Source organism: Eschrichtius robustus, chromosome 6, assembly GCF_028021215.1.
Source record: "Eschrichtius robustus isolate mEscRob2 chromosome 6, mEscRob2.pri, whole genome shotgun sequence".
NCBI classification, from domain to species: Eukaryota; Metazoa; Chordata; class Mammalia; order Artiodactyla; family Eschrichtiidae; genus Eschrichtius; species Eschrichtius robustus.
In genome coordinates, this window is record NC_090829.1 from 14,399,920 (window position 1) to 14,419,662 (window position 19,743).

At 39.9% G+C, this 19,743-nt stretch overlaps 1 protein-coding gene across 1 annotated transcript in view; it reads left to right on the forward strand.

Moving 5' to 3' along the window:
- Window positions 1–1,700: 1,700 nt before the first annotated feature.
- Window positions 1,701–19,743, forward strand: part of DNAJC13 (DnaJ heat shock protein family (Hsp40) member C13) — a 122,637-nt gene continuing 104,594 nt past the window's right edge. Inside the window, exon 1 of the mRNA XM_068545913.1 lies at window positions 1,701–1,867. The gene's annotated coding sequence lies outside the window, so the exon portion shown is untranslated. The remainder of the gene's footprint in view (window positions 1,868–19,743) is intronic.

A 19,743-nucleotide genomic window follows, 5' to 3' on the forward strand; every position in this document is an offset into this window, starting at 1 on the left:
AAGCATGCAGACCCCAGATGGATTGGAACCAGAAGGTTGATGATGTTGACTCCTGATTACCTCACCACCAAACAATCAGAAGAATGTCCCTGAGCTGATCACACACTCCGCAACCCTCTCCCTCACCCTGCCTTTAAAAACCTTTCCCTGAAAGCCACAGGGGAGTTCAGGTCTTTTGAGCATTGGGGGCCTGCACTCCTTATTTGACACCTACAATAAACACTGCACTTTCCTTCCCCACAACCTGGTGTCAGTACATTGGCTTTACTATGCACTGGAGCCAGCGGGTCCAAGTTTGGTTCCGAAACAGTCTTCCCACACCCAGTTATTCCTGGTGCCACCCCTTAGATGTACCTTATCTTACTGATGGAATACAGGAAAAGTCTACTGTAAGGATAAATGCAGTCTTTTTCTACCTCAAGGTAGGGCAAAGGGTCAAAACAGTCAGTAAGCAAAATCTGTAAGAGCCATTGTCTACATTTTTCATCCTGCAATTGCCATCTCTAAAAACGAGACAACCAGTGAAAGGACTGCCAAAGAAAATATTATACTATTTCAGGATTGCTCTACTGAGGATTAAACCTCTTACAAGAGACCTTTAACCCTCATTAAAAAATGAATTCATGCCAGCCACCTACACCACCCATGTTTTGAAGTTTGCAGCAGAATTTTAAAGTTTGCACTGTTAGAACAAAAAAGAACTGGACTAACTTCAAATTATTTTTGAACTGTGGTCTTTAGATTTCAGGTCTGAGAGTGGAGACTGAACTTAATTAAACCCTTACCCACAGGTAACACATACTATCACCTTTTTTCTCTAACCTGATTCCCCTCCCCCAGCGTCCATATACATTCAGGGCGATAGCATCGAAGGTACAGGTCCTAGAGTGAGATTGCTTGGGTCCACTGCTGTGGAGAGGGGCCTCAATTTATCTGCAAAACAAAGATAATTCCTACTTCACGGAGTTGAGGATTAACTAAGTAAACCCGTGATCAGCAATAAAAGGGAGCTATCAGTATTACTATTCTGGCACTCCCACCAGCAAAAGGCTGTCGGTATTTCCGAAGCTTTGGTCTCCGTGACTTCCCAAACCAACCTATATTTAAACCCTTTTCAGCTGTCTTCTGGGAGTCTCAACAGCAAGTGAAACTGCCGGCTCGCGATCCACCAAACCGGGTATAGACTGCCTCGCGGATACTCCATGGCATTTGAAGTCAAGACTGGGTAAATGCTTTAAAACAAGACCTCAAGGGATTAGGAGTGCAAAACCCGTGCCGCGTGACGAACACTGGCGGGACTCAGTCACACGCTGACAGGCGGGTTCCCTTCACACGCTGCAGGGACTCCAAATCCCACTGCCGGCCTCGGCCTTCTGCGCATGTCTAACTGCATTGAGGGAGGAGGGCGGGCGGACCAGCCGGCGGAGTAGCCGGCGGAACGCGGAATTTCACGGAAAGTGGGCGAATAAGACGCGGAGGGCTGGATGCGAGAGGGCGGGGCAGAAAGCGGAAGAATTGAAATCAGCTGACCGGGTCTTGTGACAGTCTGGGCGGGGGCGACGCAGGCGTATTGGAACGCGGTCGCTCAAAGCCTGAGCGAAGATGGCGGCCTCCAGAGTGAGCCTCTGAGAGGCAGAGGGAGGAGGCGGAGGAGGCGGAGGGGTCGCAGGGGTCGCAGGGGTCGGAGGGGGAGGGGAGGCAGCGCCGCCGCGGCATCAGGACCCCGCGGGAGCGGAGCTACAGGGCCCCCGCGGGGGAAAGGGGAAGTGGTGAGGGGGAGGAGGCCGGAGGGCGCCTCATCCCACTCTGGACGTTGAGCCGGCGGCGGGAGGAGCTCGGGCTGGAGCCTCTCCAGCCTCCCGCGAAGGTAAATCACTACGGGCACCGGACTCTGGCTCTGCTTTACCCCCTCGCCACGCCGCGGGGACTTGGGGGACCAACAGCAGGGAGAAGGAGGGGTGGTGTCTGGGTCGCAACTTCCTTCAGTTAAGGAAAGCAGATTACCCTCCCCCCAGATTGCTGGTCTGGTTCCTGTCCTCCGACCCCGCCCGCCCCCCGCGGTTCTGAGTGACGGTCGCCCAGGGCCCTGCCTTGTTCAGCCCCACCCCGCTTTTCGCCTCGTTTTCTGGTTTTCTACCCACCACGGTCCCCCACTCCACTCTGCACATCCTTACCCTACACAGCCCTTATTCCTCTCTGGGCTCCGCCCTCGGGATTCCCTTCCAGCTTCCTAGTCTGAGCAGTCTTCCCGCTGGAGGCCGGGAACTCTTGTTTCCTTGCGTGGGCGACCCTCCCTCCCATGCCCTGCATAGACTTTATTTGCTTAGCTTTGTTTCGTTTTGTTAGGAACTGGGGAGCACCCGTGTGGTTTCTTCTCTAGTCCCTCCCTTATCCAAAATGAAGTTTTCGTCCACAGCTTTTCCTTTTTGCAAGGTAGCTTATTCACAGGGGCCTTTCCTTCGCTGCTGTGATTTTGCCTCTGAATGCGGCCTTTGGAGTGGATGAAATAGGACTTAAACGCTCAGTGAAGTGGCTGTTAAACGCGGATTTGACTTAGTGCACTTAAGAAGAGTGTATTCCCTTAAATTGTCTCCTTACTGTAGGATGTTAAGTTAACCACTCTTGTCTTGAGATTGTTACCTTTATCATTTGCTTAGGGGAGAAAATTAGAAATCTTCCCCAGATGTGGTGATGGTTTCCTGAAGTAATGATTTCTCAATTCCCCTCTCTGCTTTTCCTTTTGACCCGACCTTGATTTCTCTCAGGGCCTCTCTACCTGATGCTGTTGCCTCACTGTGAAGGACTTTATACTGTAGGGTTATTTTGAGCGTCTTGGAATATAGTGTCTTAGGTAAAAAGTTAAATTTCAGAATATTTCTTCAGGACCTGTCCCGAGGATTGTCTTACTGTGTTTTCTTTCTTGCTTGATGGATCTGGTAGATTTCTAGGTTTGAAAGTACTGTCTGCAGAGTTTAAGGAAATTACTCACGGTTGTCAGGTTTTGTAGTTATGTTACCAGTACTCTGTGAGTTTATGGGAATATGAAACAGAACTTGCCTTTAAAAAAAAAAAAAAAAAAGGACATTTAGAGAATTACTTGTCAGTAATTGGGTATCCCCAAAAGGCTTGATTTCACTATTCTTTAGAAAGTGCTTTATTGTTTGACTTAATTTAGCATATAACGTAAGATCTTGTTAACATTTTAAATGTAATGTGAAACAGTTTAAGCAGCTATATCTCAAACTTGGCTTTTGCGGTTAATATCACAATGGAACATAAGTCCATACTTGTTTAGAAATATTACATTATACTCCTTGTTTGAAAACAGGAAGTAAAACATATTAAGGGAGGAAAAGAGGAGTCAGAAGGTTAAGAGATAGGAATGTAAAGCTGTAGTTCAGTTCATGGAAAATACCACAATTTGTATTCCACTGGGAGGTAATGGATATTCCTGTTTTTCTAAAGTGGCAGTAGTAAATAGTCTAAAATATATGAATGGTATGAGAGGAAAAGTTATGGAATTATGGAAAGCATAAATTCTTATTTGTAAGAATTAACTTTATCCACAAATAAATGGAAGGTGGTTGCTTAGGTGGACGGAAACAATACTAGCTTTATTACTGAATTTGTAAAAAGGTTGGTAGTGGAGTCAGGTTCTCAGTAGCTGTTAAATTCTGCTTGAAATAAAATGTTTTAACTAATTTGGCTCCATTCCTCAACCAGTTCTATTTACACAGGTGAATCTGAGGTTTCCTTCGCACATACCTTTCCGCTTTTTCTCCGATTGAAGTACTTAAAATTGGTAAATAGAAGCAAGGCTAAGCAGATAAACTAGCAAAAATTTTGTTGCTACTAATACTGTAGTTTTAGGCCTAAATGTTAACTGTAATACTTATTAGTGGTTAAAGGGGAGTTGTTTTGAAAGAGATCCTTTAAGTCAGTGTTTCTCAACTTTATCAAACCCAATAAAGGCCAACTTTTTATTTCAAATAATTAGTAACAGCCCCTTTACTATCCTGAAATAATAGTTTATAAATAATATAACCACCTTCTGGCTTTGGCCCTGGGACAAAAAGAAGCTTTGCTTCCACTGTTAGAACAAAAAAGAACTGGACTAACTTCAAATTCATGACTTTTTTTTTTTTGAAACCTATTAAATAGCTGAGGCCACAGAGCAGACCACTGGCCCAAAGTTTAAGGAGAGAAAGAGTATGTATGAACTCACATTCACCTTCAGTAGACACAGCTGGACACTGTTAAGAAGTGTTCAGCTAGAATAGCTGACAAGAAAAGGAAGCCTGGGTGCACCTTCTTCCAATCTCTTTACCTACAAACCTCACTGGGTACTCCTAGAAAAGACTGGGTTGAGCTCTGGGGAGTGTCTGCTGTGGTGCTGACCTAGAGGAGAAGAGCAGCAGAACTTTCTGGAGGGGCAAGAAAACTGTGCTCTGAGTCTTCCCCTCTGTCTCTTCTATGGAACAAAAGCCTTAATCTGTGGAGGGAAGAGCATCTTTGCTAGCAGGCCCTGTTGGTGAGCATTCATTGAGCTGGGGGAAGACAAAACTAGGGGGAAAGAATCTTTTCTTGGGGGAGGGGCACTGAGCCCAAAACTGCAGCCTGGGGAAACAGGAAGATCCTGTGATCCAGAGACACAGTGTATGTCTAAGAGTAAACCTTAATCAGAACAACAGAGACTGTACCCCCAACTCACTGCCATCAAGCTAAGAAGCTGTGAATAATAAGCAACTGCAAAATACTACAAGGTGAAGAACAAGATTATGCAAAGAGGCTCAGGGCAAAGAATCAAATAGACATTGCTTTAGTAAACCATCCCCCACCATAGGCACAAGCTATTCTGTAGCTATTCGAAGCCTGTGGTACACTGAGGATAACCGTAGCAACAGCAAAATCATGAACCCAGCCCAACTCCCAACACCCAGCACTAAAGACCTAGCAAAGAAAAGGTGTGCCCATTTCCTGTCACAAAAATTATTTACCTCTATCTCTACTGTCTTATACATGTCCAGCTTTCAACAAAAAATTCAACAAGTCATACAAAAGGCAAAAAAAATTCCCAAGAGAAAGAGCAATCATCAGAAATACTCATTGATTAATACAGATGCTACTATCTGGTAAGGAATTTAAAATGACTATAATTAATATGTTAAAGGTATGAACAAAAAGTGGACAATGTACAAGATCAGGTGGGTAATTTCAGCTGAGAGACAGAAACTATAAGAAAGAATCAAAAGGAAATGTTGGAAGTTTCATTACATAGTAAAGAGCTGCAGAATGCCTTTGGGCTCATCAATAGATTTGACACAACCAAGGAAAGAATCAGTGAACTTGTAGATGTCAGAAATTATCCAACTGAAACAAAAAAAGAGTTCAAAAAAAGAACAAGATCTTGGGGATAATATCAAACATTTATTATAAATATATGCATAGTTGGAATCCCAGAAGAGAACAGAGCAGAAGAAATATTGAAATATTTGAGGAAATAATAGAAAATTTCCCCAAATTAATGTCAGACATCAAACCACAGGTGCAAGAAGCTTAGAGAACACCAAGCAGGATAAATACCTGCCCCTTAAAAAACCCACACAAAACACACCTAGACATAACAAATTCAAGCTGATGTAAACAAAGGACAAAGAGAAACTCTTGAAAGTAGCCAAAGAGAAGCATTACAGAGGAACAAAGGTAAGAGTTACAGCAGAGAAACCATGCAAGCAAGAAGACAACTGAGTGACAACTTTAAAGTACTGAAAGAAAAAACAGTAAGATATAAAAAATGAAGACAAAATATAGATACTCTGAAAAGCCATGAGAATTCAAAGTATAATCTCTCAGTTTATATGATATATGCATTCCTGGAAAATTATGTGCATATTAAACTGCAAAACATACTTTGTGATTTGTATTTTAACATAAAACTAAATTCTGGGGTTAACTATAAATAGGCTTTTATCTATGTGAATGACCACTTGGATATTTGAAAGTCACCTGAGGACAATTCTTCAATCTATGGGACTGTCTTATACATTGAGGGATATCTAGCCCCATCCACTAAATCCTAGTAGTTTCTAATCATAGTGTCTCAAGGATCAGCATTCCCGCCCCCTACCCCCACAACCATTACTTTAATTCAGAATTTTAGTCAGTGTTTTCAGCACGTTTTTCTGCTTCAGCAGTGTTCACACATGCTTATCACATGCCAGTCAGTAACGTCTCTTGTCATATGGTGTGATTCTTAGTTCTGGGAACTCCTTTGAGAATCACTGATTTAGGGGATATCTTTGTAGCAAGTAACTTAAGCCAACATCATTGTGATCATTTTTGCAAACTTAAGACACAGTTACCTGTGCAAAGTTACATTTAAGTATGGTTCAGTCAATAAAGCTGAGCATAATTTGCTAGTAGTTCTTTTCAGATGCTCTTAAGTTTATTCAGCAGCCTACATATTTGAGTTTTACTTGTACTTTTATGGACTACTTAAGAGGAAGAGTGATCTCTAAAATAAAGTCTGAAATCAGTGGGGTTTTTATAGTTTCAGAACTTAAGGTGCCCTTAGAAGTAGGCCACACTGCTTAAGCAGTGTTCACATATTTAGCACATGCTAAATATGGTAATATTGGTAATTGGTAATATCATTTTTGCAATTGATCAATAAGAATTTGACCTTTTGATGAACAAATTGAAAACAAAATCTGTAAAGCAATCTAAATTATTTTAATGTTCTGATTTTGCCAAGTATGGTTGTGAAACATAATGGAAGGATTGATAAGGTTATGATTGTAGGAGACTTTCTCTAATGTGTAATAAATTCTGTACTAATTATATTAAAATTTAAATTTTTTTTTTTTAATTTATTCATTTTATTTATTTATTTTTGGCTGCGTTGGGTTTTCGTTGCTGCGTGCGGGCTTTCTCTAGTTGTGGTGACTGGGGGCTGCTCTTCTTTGCGGTGAGCGGGCTTCTCATTGTGGTGGCTTCTCTTGTGGCAGAGCATGGGCTGTAGGTGCGTGGGCTTCAGTAGTTGTGGCGCACGGGCTTAGTTGTTCCACGGCATGTGGGATCTTCCCGGACCAAGGCTCAAACCCGTGTCCCCTGCATTGGCAGGCGGATTCTTAACCACTGTGCCACCAGGGAAGCCCTTAAATTCTTTCACTAGTGCTGTGGGGTTTCTCTCTCCCTCAGACTTGTACAGAATATATTTTGGATGTTTATCAAATCTTAGAGTAGATAAGCCATTTCTTTCCCCAAACTAATAGGACTGGGTTTAATTTTAAAAGTAGAATTTTCCTTTTTTTTTTATTTTAAGATAACTGGTAGATTTGGGAGTGTTCTGTAAACTGTGAAGCACTATGGCAGAGTTAGGAATAATAGGGATTTTTCAGAAAGGGCCAAACTGGAAGCCTGCGTGTTGTTGCTATTTGTATTGGGTGAAAGAAAGGGAAATTGCAGCCACTTAAACTCTTTGTCTTTTACTAGTATAAAGAGCACAGGGTTTGGGTATTAAGATGCTTACTGTAAAACTTTCTTCAAGTTATATTTGTTATATGCTTAGGAAATTTAGTCCCCCATTATGCGTTTACTATATTGTTAAGAAAAACAAGTTAAAACGTGGCATTTTTTACCATTAGGGTCTATTTAGCATATTAGAGCAAGGTTATTAAGTGCCTGTTGGTGAGCTGACGAACAGTTTATTGAACTAGTACATTTTGTTCTTGCATAAGCCAAGTTAGCTTCAAAGATAAAATGAAATAGAAATTGTGTCTAGAAAGTTTTAAGAATGTGTGCAAACTAAAAATGTGTAAGTGATCAGTACCACTGATTTCACAGAATTGCTTAAGTGAACACATTTCTTAGTTGGTTTTTTGTTTGTTTTTCTCCAGGTGAATATTTTAAGGCATTTTTAAGTTTTGGAAAGGGAAGAGTCATAACCATGCATCTTTCCTGGCAAAAACACTAATTTTTTTTTTTTTTTTTACAACAGATAGAGGTCTATTTTGTGAGAAATAAGAATTATTCCCTCAGATTGAATCTAAAATATGAAGAGATAGGTATCTTTTTCAATATCTGATTTACATTGAAGAGAAAAGGCCAGCAAAATTAACTGCTATGGTATATATGCTTGCTTCTCCACCCATTGAGATCATATTAAGTGTTTCTTCAGATTTAGGGGTTGCTTTTGAATTTCTCTTGCCCTTTTATTTCATGCATATATATTCAGTTTCTAATTGGAGAGGAATGGATTTTTTTAAAGAGAATGAGGGGATCTTAGATTATTTTGCCCTATGGTGGCAGAAGTATTTGAAAGTTTATGTTAATGTGGCAGACAGTTCAGAGGTTTCAATATCGTAACTCCTGGGCAATTATTTGGAGATGTGATTGTCAGCTGAAATTTGGTGTTACCACTGGCTTTCTTACCACATTTATTTCTGGAGTTATCAGGCTCTTCAGCAAGTTAAGAAAGCTAAGATAGGGTGTACTAAAACCTTACTTTGTGATCTATTTTATAGCTGTTTAAAGATCCCTGTATGGTAGGTGTCATACACATTACACATTACTGATTTGTTGTTTATTTAGAAGGAAATGCTTTTGCCTATACTTGAGTTATATATTAAAACATGAAAATTAAAAATTAAAAAAGAGGATTAAGGTTCATATCAGTTTTCTTTCATACACAGCACATTCTAAGATAGTCTAGTTGTAGCTTTTTAATGTGGGTAAAAATTAGTGTTCTGTTAACCATTTATATTTTTTACCTTTTATTTGAAACTGAACTAACCTAGTGATATAATTCACTTAGGTTTTGAATCCAGTTACAAATAAAACTAGGTCTTTAAGAAGCCAGTAATAAGGGATTCTCTCTTCCGTCATTACTAAGGATTAGCCTTTGCCTTAGCAGTTGTTCTCCTTCCCCCTGCATTTTCAGTAAGATATAGATGTATGAGGAAGTATTAAGTTCATAAATTAGTTTCTATCATGTGAATGTCTACCATATTTTCAGGTGTAGTTTTACAATGTAGCAGAGAAACAGTGTTTCTTTTGTAGGAGAGTTTGGTCAGAAAATAAAGGCAAATGTAGTTTTCCCCCAACTTAAAAGTTTTCACCTATAGCCAAGTTGAAAGAAATTTACATTAGGCACCCATATATTCACCTCCAAGATTTTCACATTAATATCTTGCTATATACTTGATTTATCGCGTATCTATCCATCTTTCTATTCACCTTATTTTTTGATGCATTTCAAGACAACCTCATGTTTTTAATTCATTATTTGAGAGCAGAGTTAATGATGAAAGAGTTCATTCTTTCATTTTATAGACTCAAGCTGGAAAGTTAGTATCTTTTTTTTTTTTTTTAAACTTTGGGTTTATTTATTTATTTATGGCTGTGTTGGGTCTTCGCTTCTGTGCGAGGGCTTTCTCTAGTTGCGGCAAGTGGGGGCCACTCTTCATCGCGGTGCGCGGGCCTCTCATTATCGCGGCCTCTCTTGTTGCGGAGCACAGGCTCCAGACGCGCAGGCTCAGTAATTGTGGCTCATGGGTCTAGTTGCTCCGCGGCATGTGGGATCTTCCCAGACCAGGGCTCGAACCCATGTTCCCTGCATTGGCAGGCAGATTCTCAACCACTGCGCCACCAGGGAAGCCCCGGAAAGTTAGTATCTTATCTGCTCTCTGGAAGTTGTCATATTTGTGTAAAAATCATTTCCAGTTGGTCATGCAAAATGTATGCTTTGAAGGCAAGTAGCCTTGATTAAAGCCAATTCCTTCATTTATTCACTAGTGTATTATTTTTCTGAGCATACTCATTCATCCCTGGCTAAATAAGTGCTCTGTTTGAGTTTTTACTTAACACAAGCCATGCACATAGACTTAATTTTGCTATGTGTGCAAATTCTTTTTCTTATAGCCTGGCTGAAATCTGCTTGGGTGCTTGTGGTGTTGAGTCCCTTCATTCTGCTTTTTGTTCTTAGTGTCATTTTGATGTAGTCTCCTCTCATTGGACTCTCAAATCCTGCAATTTTTTGTCAAAATCATACCGTCCAAAAGATTGTTCTCATTTTATCCATAAATGATCTTAAATGGATTGTCAGTTTTGCTGCCAGTAATAAATTAAAGAATGTGAGAACGTTAAGTGTTATTTGAAAGCATGAAGCAAGGGAGCTCATTGAAAAAGGTGAATCTAGCCAAAATGCCTGTTAACTTGAATTTGACTTTTTAACCCTTAGTACAGTTCTCTCAAAAGAACGAACTGAGAAGTTGCAGAAAAGCTCTGTTGGTGGTGTAATATTAGGATATAGAATAAGAATAAGTGAAGCCAACTTTAGAGTTTAAGTGAAGCAAAATTACAGGGACTTCCCTGGTGGTACAGTGGTTAAGAATCTGCCTGCCAATGCAGGGTACATGGGTTCGATCCCTGCTCTGGGAAGATCCCACATGCCGCGGAGCAGCTAAGCCCGTGTGCCACAACTACTGAGCCTGCATGCCCTAGAGCCCGCGTGCTGCAACTACTGAGCCTGCGCGCCTAGAGCCTGTGCTCTGCAACAAGAGAAGCCACCGCAATGAGGAGCCTGCGTGCCACAATGAGGAGTAGCCCCAGCTCGCCGCAACTAGAGAAAAGCCCCTGCGCAGCAGCAAAGACCCAACGCAGCCAAAAATAAATAAAAGTAAAAAAAAATTAGAGATACTTTCAATGTGATTTAGTTACAAAGGGCATGTAAACTTGAGTTTTTCTCATCAAAAAGGTCTTTGAGAATTTCAAGTGGGACAGTCCTGCAGGGAAGGAGATGAAATTTAAGCAGTAATTAGTTTGAACAGATAAATTCTTGCTAATTTGAATAGCACCTTAGCAACTGGCAGGGTGGCAAATGCTGATGATACAGGTGCTACCAAGATCTCATCCAACAATTTTTACACTTTTTTACCTGGACAATTTGTTATTTTTTATGGAATATGCCTATAAATGACTTATGCTATTATGCTTGATGCTAGAAATTCTGCAGATTTTTCATCACTGTTAATGGGAATTATGGTTGCTTATGAGTTTTTGCCTATAAGCAACAGTTCTAGAACCACTTTTAGAGCTTATTTAAGAACTATACAGAGGAGATAATTGAATGGGGAGTAAATTATTTTTATGGAGTTTTAAGGAAACATTTTCCCAACAGTTTCATAAGCTATAACTTATAGGCATCAAACATAAATTTAAAAACATTAGGTTGGTTTCAGGTAAAGAAGCATTTCTAAGAGCTGAAATTCCAAATGCCTAAGTGGGAGATATTTTATTTTATTTATTTATTTATTTATTTAATTTTTTTTAACGTCTTTATTGGAGTATAATTGCTTTACAATGGTGTGTTAGTTTCTGCTTTATAACAAAGTGAATCAGTTATACATATACATATGTTCCCATATCTCTTCCCTCTTGCGTCTCCCTCCCTCCCACCCTCCCTATCCCACCCCTCTAGGTGATCACAAAGTACCGAGCTGATCTCCCTGTGCTGTGCGGCTGCATCCCACTAGCTATCTATTTTACATTTGGTAGTGTATATATGTACATGCCACTCTCTCACCCTGTCACATCTTACCCCTCCCCCTCCCCATATCCTCAAGTCCGTTCTCTAGTAGGTCTGTGTCTTTATTCCCATCTTGCCACTAGGTTCTTCATGACCTTTTTTTCTTTTTTTTTCCCTTAGATTCCATATATATGTGTTAGCATACTGTATTTGTTTTTCTCTTTCTGACTTACTTCACTCTGTATGACAGACTCTAATTCCATCCACCTCACTACAAATACCTCCATTTCGTTTCTTTTTATGGCTGAGTAACATTCCATTGTATATATGTGCCACATCTTCTTTATCCATTCATCCGATGATGGACACTTAGGTTGCTTCCATGTCCTGGCTATTGTAAATAGAGCTGCAGTGAACATTTTGGTACATGACTCTTTTTGAATTGTGGTTTTCTCAGGGTATATTGCCCAGTAGTGGGATTGCTGGGTCGTATGGTAGTTCTATTTGTAGTTTTTTCAGGAACCTCCATACTGTTCTCCATAGTGGCTGTATCAATTTACATTCCCACCAACAGTGCAAGAGTGTTCCATTTTCTCCACACCCTCTCCAGCATTTATTGTTTCCAGGTTTTTTGATGATGGCCATTCTGACCGGTGTGAGATGATACCTCATTGTAGTCTTGATTTGCATTTCTCTAATGATTAATGATGTTGAGCATTCTTTCATGTGTTTGTTGGCAATCTGTATGTCTTCTTTGGAGAAATGTCTATTTAGGTCTTCTGCCCATTTTTGGATTGGGTTGTTTGTTTTTTTGTTATTGAGCTGCATGAGCTGCTTGTAAATCTTGGAGATTAATCCTTTGTCAGTTGCTTCATTTGCAAATATTTTCTCCCATTCTGAGGGTTGTCTTTTTGTCTTGTTTATGGTTTCCTTTGCTGTGCAAAAGCTTTTAAGTTTCATTAGGTCCCATTTGTTTATTTGTGTTTTTATTTCCATTTCTCTAGGAGTTGGGTCAAAAAGGATCCTGCTGTGATTTATGTCATAGAGCGTTCTGCCTATGTTTTCCTCTAAGAGTTTGATAGTGTCTGGCCTTACATTCAGGTCTTTAATCCATTTTGAGTTTATTTTTGTGTATGGTGTTAGGGAGTGTTCTAATTTCATACTTTTACATGTACCTGTCCAGTTTTCCCAGCACCACATATTGAAGAGGCTGTCCTTTCTCCAGTGTATATGCCTGCCTCCTTTATCAAAGATAAGGTGACCATATGTGCGTGGGTTTATCGCTGGGCTTTCTATCCTGTTCCATTGATCTATGTTTCTGTTTTTGTGCCAGTACCAAACTGTCTTGATTACTGTAGCTTTGTAATATAGTCTGAAGTCAGGGAGCCTGATTCCTCCAGCTCCATTTTTTGTTCTCAAGATTGCTTTGGCTATTCGGGGTCTTTTGTGTTTCCATACAAATTGTGAAATTTTTTGTTGTAGTTCTGTGAAAAATGCCAGTGGTAGTTTGATAGGGATTGCATTGAATCTGTAGATTGCTTTGGGTAGTAGAGCCATTTTCACAATGTTGATTCTTCCAATCCAAGAACATGGTACATCTCTCCATCTATTTGTGTCATCTTTAATTTCTTTCATCAGTGTCTTATAGTTTTCTGCATACAGCTCTTTTGTCTCCTTAGGTAGGTTTATTCCTAGATATTTTATTCTTTTTGTTGCAATGGTAAACGGGAGTGTTTTCTTAATTTCACTTGCAGATTTTTCATCATTAGTGTATAGGAATGCAAGAGATTTCTGTGCATTAATTTTGTTTCCTGCTACTTTACCAAATTCATTGATTAGTTCTAGTAGTTTTCTGGTAGCATCTTTAGGATTCTTTATGTATAGGATCATGTCATCTGCAAACAGTGACAGTTTTACTTCTTCTTTCCCGATTTGGATTCCTTTTATTTCTTTTTCTTCTGTGATTGCTGTGGCTAACACTTCCAGAACTATGTTGAATAATAGTGGTGAGAGTGGGCAACCTTGTCTTTTTCCTGATCTTAGTGGAAACGGTTTCAGTTTTTCACCATTGAGGACAATGTTGGCTGTGGGTTTGTCATATATGGCCTTTATTATGTTGAGGAAAGTTCCCTCTATGCCTACTTTCTGCAGGGCTTTTATCATAAATGGATGTTGAATTTTGTCGAAAGCTTTCTCTGCATCTATTGAGATGATCATATGGTTTTTCTCCTTCAACTTGTTAATATGATGTATCACATTGATTGATTTGCGTATATTGAAGAATCCTTGCATTCCTGGAATAAACCCCACTTGATCATGGTGTATGATCCTTTCAGTGTGCTGTTGGATTCTGTTTGCTAGTATTTTGTTGAGGATTTTTGCTTCTATGTTCATCAGTGATATTGGCCTGTAGTTTTCTTTCTTTGTGGCATCTTTGTCTGCTTTTGGTATCAGGGTGATGGTGGCCTCATAGAAGGAGTTGGAGAGTGTTCCTCCCTCTGCAATATTTTGGAAGAGTTTGAGAAGGATAGGTGTTAGCTCTTCTCTAAATGTTTGATAGAGTTCGCCTGTGAAGCCATCTGGTCCTGGGCTTTTGTTTGTTGGAAGATTTTTAATCACATTTTCAATTTCAGTGCTTGTGATTGGTCTGTTCATACTTTCTATTTCTTCGTGGTTCAGTCTCGGCAGGTTGTGAATTTCTAAGAATTTGTCCATTTCTTCCAGGTTGTCCATTTTATTGGCATAGAGTTGCTTGTAGTAATCTCTCATGACCCTTTGTATTTCTGCAGTGTCAGTTGTTACTTCTCCCTTTTCATTTCTGATTCTATTGATTGGAGTCTTTTCCCTTTTTCTCTTGATGAGTCTGGCTAATGGTTTATCAATTTTGTTTATCTTCTCAAAGAACCAGCTTTTAGTTTTATTGATCTTTGCTATTGTCTCCTTCATTTCTTTTTCATTTATTTCTGATCTGATCTTTATTTCTTTCCTTCTGCTAGCTTTGGGGTTTTTTTGTTCTTCTTTCTCTAATTGCTTTAGGTGCAAGGTTAGGTTGTTTATTCGAATTGTTTCCTGTTTCTTGATGTAGGCTTGTATTGCTATAAACTTCCCTCTTAGAACTGCTTTTGCTGCATCTCATAGGTTTTGGGTCATCGTGTCTCCATTGTCATTTGTTTCTAGGTATTTTTTGATTTCCCCTTTGATTTCTTTAGTGATCACTTCGTGATTAAGTAGTGTATTGTGTAGCCTCCATGTGTTTGTATTTTTTACAGATCATTTCCTGTAATTGATATCTAGTGTTATAGCGTTGTGGTCGGAAAAGATACTTGATACGATTTCAATTTTCTTAAATTTACCAGGGCTTGATTTGTGACCCAAGATATGATCTATCCTGGAGAATGTTCCATGAGCACTTGAGAAAAATGTGTATTCTGTTGTTTTTGGGTGGAATGTCCTATAAATGTGAATTAAGTCCATCTTGTTTAATGTATCATTTAAAGCTTGTGTTTCCTTATTTATTTTCATTTTGGATGATCTGTCCATTGGTGAAAGTGGGGTGTTACAGTCCCCTACTATGATTGTGTTACTGTCGATTTCCCCTTTTATGGCTGTTAGTATTTGCCTTATGTATTGAGGTGCTCCTATGTTGGGTGCATAAATATTTACAATTGTTATACCTTCCTCTTGGATCGATCCCTTGATCATTATATAGTGTCCTTCTTTGTCTCTTGTAATAGTCTTTATTTTAAAGTCTATTTTGTCTGATAGGAGAATTGCCACTCCAGCTTTCTTTTGATTTCCATTTGCATGGAATATCTTTTTCCATCCCCTCACTTTCAGTCTGTATGTGTCCCTAGGTCTGAAGTGGGTCTCTTGTAGACAGCATATATACGGGTCTTGTTTTTGTATCCATTCAGCCAGTCTGTGTCTTTTGGTGGGAGCATTTAATCCATTTACATTTAAGGTTATTATCGATATGTATGTTCCTATTCCCATTTTCTTAAATGTTTTGGGTTTGTTTTTGTAGGTGTTTTCCTGCTCAGAGAAGTTCCTTTAGCATTCATTGTAAAGCTGGTTTGGTGGTGCTGAACTCTCTCAGCTTTTGCTTGCCTGTAAAGGTTTTAATTTCTCCATCAAATCTGAATGAGATCCTTGCTGGGTAGAGTAATCTTGGTTGTAGGTTTTTCTCCTTCTCACTTTAAGTATATCCTGCCACTCCCTTCTGGCTTGCAGAGTTTCTGCTGAAAGATCAGCTGTTAACCTTATGGGGATTCCCTTGTGTGTTATTTGTTGTTTTTCCCTTGCTGCTTTTAATATGTTTTCTTTATATTTAATTTTTGATTGTTTGATTAATATGTGTGTTGGCATGTTTCTCCTTGGATTTATCCTGTATGGGACTCTCTGTGCTTCCAGGACTTGATTAACTATTTCCTTTCCCATATTAGGGAAGTTTTCAACTATAATCTCTTCAAATATTTTCTCAGTCCCTTTCTTTTTCTCTTCTTCTTCTGGGACCCCTATAATTCGAATGTTGGTGCATTTAATGTTGTGCCAGAGGTCTCTGAGACTGTCCTCAGTTCTTTTCATTCTTTTTTCTTTATTCTGCTCTGCAGTAGTTGTTTCCACTATTTTATCTTCCAGGTCACATACCCGGTCTGCCTCAGTTATTCTGCCATTGATCCCTTCTAGAGTATTTTTAATTTCATTTATTGTGTTTTTCATCATTGCTTGGTTCCTCTTTAGTTCTTCTACGTCCTTGTTAAATGTTTCTTGTATTTTGTCTATTCTATTTCCAAGATTTTCGATCATGTTTACTATCATTATTCTGAATTCTTTTTCAGGTAGACTGCCTATTTTTTCTTCATTTGTTAGGTCTGGTGTGTTTTGACCCTGCTCCTTCATCTGCTGTGTGTTTTTCTGTCTTCTTATTTTGCTTATCTTACTGTGTTTGGGGTCTCATTTTCATAGGCTGCAGGTTCATAGTTCCCATTGTTTTTGGTATCTGTCCCCAGTGGCTAAGGTTGGTTCAGTGGGTTGTGTAGGCTTCCTGGTGGAGGGGACTAGTGCCCGTGTTCTGGTGGATGAGGCTGGATCTTGTCTTTCTGGTGGGCAGGTCCACGTCTGGTGGTGTGTTTTAGGGTGTCTGTGGCCTTATGATTTTAGGCAGCCTCTCTGCTAATGGATGGGGCTGTGTTCCTGTCTTGCTAGTTATTTGGCATAGGGTGTCCAGCACTGTAGCTTGCTGGTCGTTGAGTGAAGCTGGGTCTTGATGTTGAGATGGAGATCTCTCAGAGATTTTTGCTGTTTGGTGTTACGTGGAGCTGGGAGGTTTCTTGTGGACCAGTGTCCTGAAGTTGGCTCTCCCACCTCAGAGGCACAGCCCTGATGCTTGCCTGGAGCACCAAGAGCCTTTCATCCACACAGCTCGGAATAAAAGGGAGAAAAAATAGAAAAAGAGAAAGAAAGAGGATAAAATAAAATAAAATAAAGCTATTATAACAAAAAATAAAAAAAAACATGATTAAGAAAAATTTTATTAAGAAAAAAATTTAAAAAAATATTTTTAAATACATTTATTAATTTTTATAATAAAAATAAGAAAAAAATTATTAAGAAAAAAGTTTATTAAGAAAAAAATTTTTAATTTTTTAAAATAAAAAGAAAAAAAATTTTTTTTTAAATTGTTTAAATTTTTTAAAATAAAAAATAAGGATAAAATTATTAAGAAAAAATTTATTAAGAAAAAAATTTTTTAAGTAAAAAAAAAAAAAAACCAAAAACGGACGGACCAAACCCTAGGACAAATGGTGAAAGCAAAGCTATACAGACAAAATCTCACCCAGAAACATACACATATACACTCAGAAAAAAAAGGAAAAGGGGAAAAATTAATATATCCTGCTCCCAAAATCCATCTCCTGAATTTGGGATGATTCCTTGTCTGTTCAGGTATTCAACAGATGCAGGTACATCAAGTTGTTTGTGGAGCTTTAATCCGCTGCTTCTGAGGCTGCTGAGAGAAATTTCCCTTTCTCTTCTTTGTTCGTACAGCTCCCAGGGTTCAGCTTTGGATTTGGACCTGCCTCTGCATGTGGGTCGCCTGAGGGTGTCTGTTCTTCACTCACAGAGGGCAGGGTTAAAGGAGCAGCTGCTTCGGGGGCTCTGGCTCACTGAGGCCGGGGGGAGGGAGGGGTACGGATGTGGGGCGAGGCTGCGGTGGCAGAGGCCAGAGTGAAGTTGCAGCACCCTGAGGCGTGCCGTGTGTTCTCCCGGGGAAGTTGTCCCTGGATCACGGGACCCTGGCAGTGGCGAGCTGCACAGGCTCCCGGGAGGGGCGGTGTGCATAGTGACCTGTGCTCGCACACAGGCTTCTTGGTGGCGGCAGCAGCAGCCTTAGCATCTCATGCCTGCCTCTGGGGTCCGCGCTGATAGTCGGGGCTCACGCCCTGGAGCTCTTTTGGCGGCGCTCTGAATCCCCTCTCCTTGCGCACCGCGAAACAAAGAGGCAAGAAAAAGTCTCTTGCCTCTTTGGCAGGTCCAGACTTTTTCCCGGACTCCCTCCCGGCCAGCTGTGGTGCGCTAACCCCTTCAGGCTGTGTTCACACCGCCAACCCCAGTCCTCTCCCTGCAATCCGACCGACCGAAGCCCGAGCCTCAGCTCCCAGCCCCCGCCTGCCCTGGCGTGTGAGCAGACAAACCTCTCGGGCTGGTGAGCGCTGCTCGCCACGGATCCTCTGTGCGGGAATCTCTCCGCTTTGCCCTCCGCACCCCTGTGGCTGTGCTCTCCTCCGTGGCTCCGAAGCTTCCCCCTTCTGCCACCCGCAGTCTCCGCCCACGAAGGGGCTTCCTAGTGTGTGGAAACCTTTCCTCCTTTACAGCTCCCTCCCACTGGTGCAGGTCCCGTCCCTGTTCTTTTGTCTCTGTTGTTTCTTTTTTTTCTTTTGCCCTACCCAAGTACGTGGGGAGTTTCTTGCCTTTTGGGAGGTCTGACGTCTTCTGCCAGCGTTCAGTGGGTGTTCTGTAGGAGCAGTTCCACGTGTAGCTGTATTTCTAATGTATCTGTGGGAAGGAAGGTGATCTCCATGTCTTAGTCTTCCGCCATCTTGCCCAGACCCCAGGGAGATATTTTAAATGTAGTAAATAAGATTGACTTGCAAAATAATAGTATTTTGTAGGAATAAAGTTGAAATAAAGAGAAGCTTATAGTTGACTTAAGATGATTTTTTAAAATGTCATCTATCATGGTTATCTTGGCTTTTTTATTTTTTCTTTTTAAAAATACTTTAGGAAAGAAATTGTAAAGAATAAAATAATAATAATGATAATACCCTGATGTACTCCATCCAGTTTAAGAAATATGATATATTGGTATAGTTATTTTTGAATGAGCACATTAAAAACTATGAATACTGATTAAATCAATAGAACACTTTTTGAAGGTAGAAATTCTGTGTGACATACTGGTGATATACATTGAATAGTACAAGGGCTGAAGTTAATAGATAAAAGACTTAGGATCAAGTAATTTAATAACAACTTTCCCTCCATAATGCCTTAAAAAGTACAGGGGCCTGTAGAAAATCTTGAAAATGAAATAATAATACTCCAAAGAACTATTGCATATCTGGGGTAGTATATTTAAAGTACAGTAATAATTATTATGATTGCTAACAAAAATATTAAGTATATTTTTGAGTGCTTATTCTGACCCAGACATCACACTAACCCCTTTATTCAATTATCTCACTTGGTCCTCACCATGGCCCTTTGAGACAGGTACTGTCATCCCTATTTTATAGATAAACTGTGATTCTGAGAAGTTAGGAAACTTTTGTTCAAGGTCATGCAGCCAGTAAATGGCAGTTATCACTAGTCTGTCTTTGACCATAAGTAATATTTTTAAAATTCACCACTTTTATCTTGGTGATAGCTTATTAAAACTACTCCAGCGTGTATCTTACTAACACTAGCTTCTTGTGCTCATCATTAGTTAATGTTTAGTGTGTGCGGTAGCACCTCTAGTTATCTGTGCTACAGGGAGGTATTCCAAGTGGGTCTTCCTAGATTGAATTATCACTTGACCATGGCACTTGGGGGACCCCTAGACTTGCTTTTACTCATTTTCCAGTGGTTCTCTTGAAGTTGTTCCAACTCTCACTTTAAATGATATAGTCAAGCACAGAATATTCTTGTCTTATTTTTTCTGCATTTTTCTAATA